Genomic DNA, 6,688 nt, shown 5'->3' with positions numbered 1-6,688 from the left:
TCCAGGCAATAACATGTGTCATCCAGCTAGTCAAGGAGAAATTCAAGCCAACCCTCCCTCAGCCTCTTAAAGTTCTCACCTCATATCAAGTTCACCCAGTATTGGACTCCAAGGGGCACCTCTGGCTGATTGGGTCTAGATTGGCCCAATACCAGGCTATATTACTGGACACTCCTGACCTCACACTGAAGGTCTGTCAAAATTTAAATCCTGCTATACCCTGTTCCTGTCTGGAGACTCAGAAAAATTAGACCATAGCTACACTGAAACTATAGAACAGGTCTTCTCCAGTAGTGTAGATCCCCAGGATTCCCCTTTGGAGAACCTTGCGTTAGAATAGTTCACAGACAGGAATAGCTTTATAGGGGAGGGTGTTAGGAAGGCTGGTTATGTCATTGTCAGTGCCCAGGAGATCACTGAGGCACAAATGCTTCTCCCCACCCCAGAACATCAGCTCAGGAAGCAGAGCTAAGGCCCTCCAGCTAACAAAAGAAAAAAGTCAACATATATACAGACTCTAAGTGTGGATTCCTGGTCCTCCATTCCCATGTGGCTGTTTAGAAGAGGGGAATGCTAACAGCTAAGAATTCCTCCATCAGACATAAGGACATAATTCTTTCTCTCTTAGAGGAAGTTAAATTCCTGGCACAAATCACTGTCATACATTACTGGGGGCATGAGAAGGGAGACTCAGCCATTAGTCATGGAAATGATCTAGCTGACAGAGTGGCTGCAGGGGCCAGGGGGAGGGGGGAGGCTGCTTGAGGAAAAGACCTTGAGGCCCTAGCTCTACTCATGGGACCACACTCTTTATTACCAAAACCCCCATACTCTCCAACTGAGGAAGCCTGGGTAACATGGTGGGGCTACTCCCTTAATGAACAAGGATGCAATTTTGACAATGAAAGGTGCCTTTCAGTACTGGAAGGGATTCAATGGAGGGCTGTCAGGGACCTCCATGAGGCCACCCAGTATGGGAAAGAGGCCCCCTGTATTCTCAGCCAGTGAGTTTTAACTGGGAAGGGACTTAAGAAAATTGTTAAGGAGGTATCTGGGCCTGCACATTTTGTATGAAAAATAATTATCAGATTTACCTGCTACTGCCACCCCTGGCCTCTCCTGTGCAACACTATGGCACCTTTGCAGGGGAGGAAGGGCAAATTGATTTCACTCAGATGCCCTAAAAGGATATAAAGATATTCTAGTTTGTGGGTACTTTCACTAGCTGGATAGAAGCTTTTACACCCGCTCAGAGTATGCAAGAATCTTCCAAAACAAATTATCCCAAGTTTCAGCCTCCCTGGATCCCCACAGAGCATTAATAAAACCTCCTTTATAGCTAAGATCACACAGGCCTTGTCCTCAGTTCTTGGAATCAGATATAAAATTCATTCATCCTGCATCCCCAGTCCTCAGGAAAGGTTGAGATAATGAATCAGACCTTAAATAAAAGCCTAACTAAGTTCTGTCAAGAGACTCAGCAGCGCCCTAACCAGTTTGGCTCAGTGGATAGAGCATTGGCCTATGGACTGAAGGGTCCCGGGTTTGATTCTGGTCAAGGGCATGTACCTTGGTTGCGGGCACATCCCCAATAGGGGGGTGTGCAGGAGGCAGCTGATCGGTGTTTCTCTCTCATCGATGTTTCTAACTCTCTATCCCTCTCCCTTCCTCTCTGTAAAATATCAATAAAAAATATTTAAAAAAAAAAGATTCTTTCTTTGGCCCTGTTGGTGTGTCTCAGTGGTTGAGTGCCAACCTATGAAGCAGGAGGTCATGGTCCAATTACCCGTTAGGACACATGCCCAGGTTGAGGGCTCAATCCCTAGTCGGAGCTGTGCAGGAGGCGGTTGATAAATGATTCTCTCTCATCATTGATGTTTCTATCTCTCTTTCCCTCCTCCTTTCCTCTCTGAAATCAATAAAAAAGATTTTATCTTTAACCTTTGTTATTTCCTCCTTGGGTTTCTTATTGCAATTATCCTTTCCTTCACTTGTGACACACACACACACACACACACACACACACACACACACACACATACACACACACACCCTCACTCTGATTGTCTACCCAGTTTCAACCACACCTTGACACAAGACTGGGCTATGGACCACCCCACCCTTTCCCTGCTCCTCTTGGCTTAGGGCTATCCAGGTCAGGGCCTTTGGGAAAGAAATGCCTTCATGAAATTATCAAATATAATAACTTCAGGAAGTAACCTTTATAACTGTTGGATCTATCACTCTAACCCTCACACTCTGGACCCTAAACTGCTAAACTACCCAGTTAGCCTTGCCAATACACTCCTGAATATCACACCCCTATCTCTTCATAAGCCCATGTGACCTTCACCAGTTACTCATTAGATAGATTGAAAGGCCAGTTGAAGGGTTTTGCACCACTGTTCTTAAACTTTTTACCTGGAGCACAGTAATGCTTTCCTGACGGGCACCAATGATACCTGATACCACTGCCTGCCAATATTGCTGCCACAACTCTGCTTGCATTGGCTCTGCTTATTCAGACCCAATCCTAGTAAGCCAATTCCCCTCCTCTGTCCAAGACCCCTGGAATAGTGTTTGCACTCCAGGTGGTAATACATGCTGTCTATTTCACCCCACAAGATACTAAGGGAGAAATAATTGCTTAATATGGGAAAACAAGGTGGCCAACTCTTGGTGGAGAGAAGGTTATTCTCAACATCAGGAATCTTTGACCTGGAACTGGACTGATGGGATTCTTTGCATCTGGTTTGAGGGAGAAAATTTAATTTTCAGAACTATTGTCTCTGTCAATATCTGTTTGCAGACATTCATAACCTCAGAATTTAACACCCCCAACTACACCCAAATCTGTACCCCAACCCCAGGAAAATGTTTGTATTCAGACATCCCTCAAATCAAAATGCTCAATCCCACCCCTGGAAAGTCTCAACAGCAGATCTCGAAATCGCCTTCCATTTCATTTCAAACCGCCTAACCATTGGTGAATTCATCTTAGCCCAGCTGACTTCACTGGGAGCACCTGTTATTAAAGTAACTCAGCCATCCCATACTAAAAGAGCACTGGGACTACTGTTGGCAGGCACTGTAGGACTGGCTACTTCATGGGGAGAATTTGCCTATCATAAGACAACTCAGAAACCTCACCTAAGGCCTAGAAGATCTTGCCACAATACAGAAGAAGCCTTACAGAAGATTCAAAGGTCATTTGACTCTTTGGCTAACATAGTTCTAGATAACAGGTTGGCTCTTTTTTTAATTTAAATTCTTTATTGTTTAAAGTATTATATAAGTCTCCCTTTCCCCCCATTGACCAGTCCCTAGCTGTCCCCACCCCCTAGCACAAGCCCTCACCCTTCCTCCATCTGTATCCATTGGTTTTGCTCATATGGATGCATACAAGTCCTTTGGTTGCTCTCTTTCCCTCTTACCCCCTGCCTTCCCTCAAAGGTTGGACAGTCTGTTTGATGCTTCTATGACTCTGGTTCTATTTTTGTTCCTCAGTTTATGTTGTTCATTATATTCCACAAATGAGTGAGATCATGTGATATTTATCTTTCACAGACTGGCTTATTTCACTTAACATAATGCTCTCCAGTTCCATCCATGCTGTTGCAAATGGTAAGAATTCCTTCATTTTTACAGCAGCGTAGTATTCCATTGTGTAGATGTACCAGTTTTCTAATCCACTCATCTGCTAATGGACACTTAGGCTGTTCCCAAATCTTAGCTATTGTAAATTGTGCTGCTATGAACACAGGGGTGCATATATCCTTTCTGATTGGTGTTTCTGGTTTCTTGGGATATATTCCTAGAAGTGGGATTCCTGGGTCAAATGAAAGTTCCATTTTTAGTTTTTTTGAGGAAACTCCATACCGTTTTCCACAGTGGCTGCTTCAGTTTGCATTCCCACCAGCAGTTCAACAGGGTTCCTTTTTCTCGGCATCCTCGCCAACACTTGCCGTTTGTTTATTTGTTGATGATAGCCATTCTGACAGGTGTGAGATGGTACCTCATTGTCGTTTTGATTTGCATCACTCAGATGATTAGTGACTTTGAGGATGTTTTCATACGTCTCATGGCTTTCTGTATGTCCTCTTTCGAAAAGTGTCTATTTAGGTCCATTGCCCATTTTTGATTGGCTTGTTTATCTTCTTTTTGTTAAGTTGTATGAATTCCCTATAAATTTTGGAGGTTAAACCCTTATTGGAGATAACATTGGCAAATATTGATATGCATTTATCATTTCAACCAATGTTGCACCTGTCTTTTACAACCAACTGTCTTAGGTTTACTATTTGGACTCTTTCTTCCTAGTGACTACGATTTACTCAAGTCTATAATTGGTCTGATATTGGATTCAAGTCTTACTCTTTTCTGCTAGAGGAGGTAACATTCTGACCACACATTTAAAGTCTTCAACCCATTTCCATCCACCAAAGTATACCCATTGACAATATTTTTACCTACTGTATAGTAATATGTTCACCTACTGGTGGATGTATTATTAGAATTCAGAAATCCTGAAATGAAAAGAATAATCTTTTGACATATATGAAAAGTCCAAATCTTATATAATTCATAGCTAGTTTATGTAAATGGGTGGATGTTAAATATTGTTTGTAGATTTAACAAGCTAGTTTACTAGTGCCCAGTGAGTGCCTGAAAACTTAGAATACTTTTGGTATGATTTCAGGAAAGATTCTTTATTAATAAAGTGACTGACCAAGTTTAAGAGTGAAGCATAGTGAGGAGTGAAAAGAAGGGAAAATACTAATAGTGTCAGAGTATCCATGGAATGGTAAGTGATGATGAGAGTTCTGGGGCTATTTTTCTGACATCACCGGTGTGAGTGTATTTGATTGTGTAATTTGAAGTAGCCAGGTAATAAACAATTAAATGGACTGAGCCAAACCTGAATATAGAAAAATATGAACTGATAGGTAGATTAATTTCACCTCAATCATTTTTCCTTTGCTGATTGTGTTTTGCTCACTTGGTCATTAGATTTTGATTCATTTTCTGCTATTTCATTATTTTCAGCACCTCAAATGCGTTGCTTTTCACTAGACACAATTATTGGTTCTTACCTGACTATAACACTTGTCTTTGTGAAAAAGCATCAATGTTTTTAATGCCTGTAGGGTAATATTTACAGCAGAATCATATCCTAGAAGCATTTCTCCATTTCATAAAATGTAGGTATCCCAGAGATTCCTAAATAGAAACTGAATAAATCTACTTTTAAAAATTAGGTAATTTACAAATTAGGTAATTTGAATTTTTAGTCAAATATTTTCTTTTCTTTAGAAAAATCTGTGGGTTTAACCTGTACATATAGTGCTATTTTATGTCAATTATGTTCAATACCAGTAATATAATTTTCTGTCTACTTCAAAATAAGTAAAGGATGTGGGAAAAGTGGGTTTATAATTGTGAGTACATGAAACACAGAGTTTATTCTTATATTATTATTTATTAACTAGAGGCCTGGTGCATGAAATTTGTGCATGGGGTCCCTAGGCCTGGCCAGAGATCAGGGCTTATCAGGGCCTTCCTTCCCCTGGCTGCCAGATGCTGGCTGTCGGCCGAGGCCTTTCTTCGTTCTGCGCCACCCCCTGGTGGTCAGCACATGTCATAGTGAGTGCTTGAAGTCCCGTTTGGTTGAACTCCTGAGGGGACAAATTGCATATTAGCCTTTTATTATATAGGATTATTGTATTAGTTTCCATACAAACAACTCTAAACCTACTTTTGCCCCAGCCTGTATATGCAAAGCCAAGTAATTTGTCTTTTCCCAAACCTACTGCTTATAATTGCGTATAGCCATGAACATAGATCAACCAGACTTTCTTATCCCTTTACTTACACTCTATCCAAACACATCACACTTTCAAGCTCTGTTTATTTTACTTCTGAGATCACATTTGTACAACTACCCTCTGTCCATCTGCCCTAGTTCAAGTTCTCATTATATCTTGCTTGGGTTGTTCTCTGCTTCCAATCTATGTTCATAGAACTGCTAGAGATACTTTCACAAACAGTGATCTGACAAAATAACTCTCTAACCCAAAAGCCATTGATTGAGCTACTGCGATTTTTTTACAGCTTCTTAACATGACCTACAATGTCCTCCATACCCCTGGCTCTTGCCTGCTGCCACAATCCTAATGTAGAGTTTACACTTGATTCTCTGCTGGCCACCTAAAGACATTTCTAGACCCTACTCTAGAGTTGAAGTAACATCTGTATCATTTTGGAAAACAACACCACCTGTATCATCGTCTGTCCTGCTATCTCGTCCAAAAATGCATGAAAACACGAGGAGTATTTCTGCTTATCTCTAGGTCAGTGGCATAGATTACAAACCAATTATATTCAGTTTGGGGCTATTCCTAAAAAGTTTGCCTTTTCCACACTTTACTCTTCCCACATTCTACTTGTAGGTTTTCAAAAAATCCCAGGCCTTCTTTGAACTTCTCATTCAATTTCTTCCCAAAGGGACATCATACAGCAACTCATGTTATCTTTCACATATATGGCATAAGTAAGTGGAATTTGGAAAGTTTAAATTAATAAAAATATACAATTATTTTCTTTATATTTTTAAAAACCTCTCAAGCAAATGATCATTTCTAACATAGTGCCTGTTACAAAGAAGGGTATTCTATTTAACATGAAACAC

Source organism: Plecotus auritus, assembly GCF_963455305.1.
Source record: "Plecotus auritus genome assembly, chromosome: X".
Taxonomy (NCBI): domain Eukaryota; kingdom Metazoa; phylum Chordata; class Mammalia; order Chiroptera; family Vespertilionidae; genus Plecotus; species Plecotus auritus.
The sequence above is the reverse complement of the archived record's forward strand: the minus strand, read 5'-3'. Positions refer to the sequence as shown.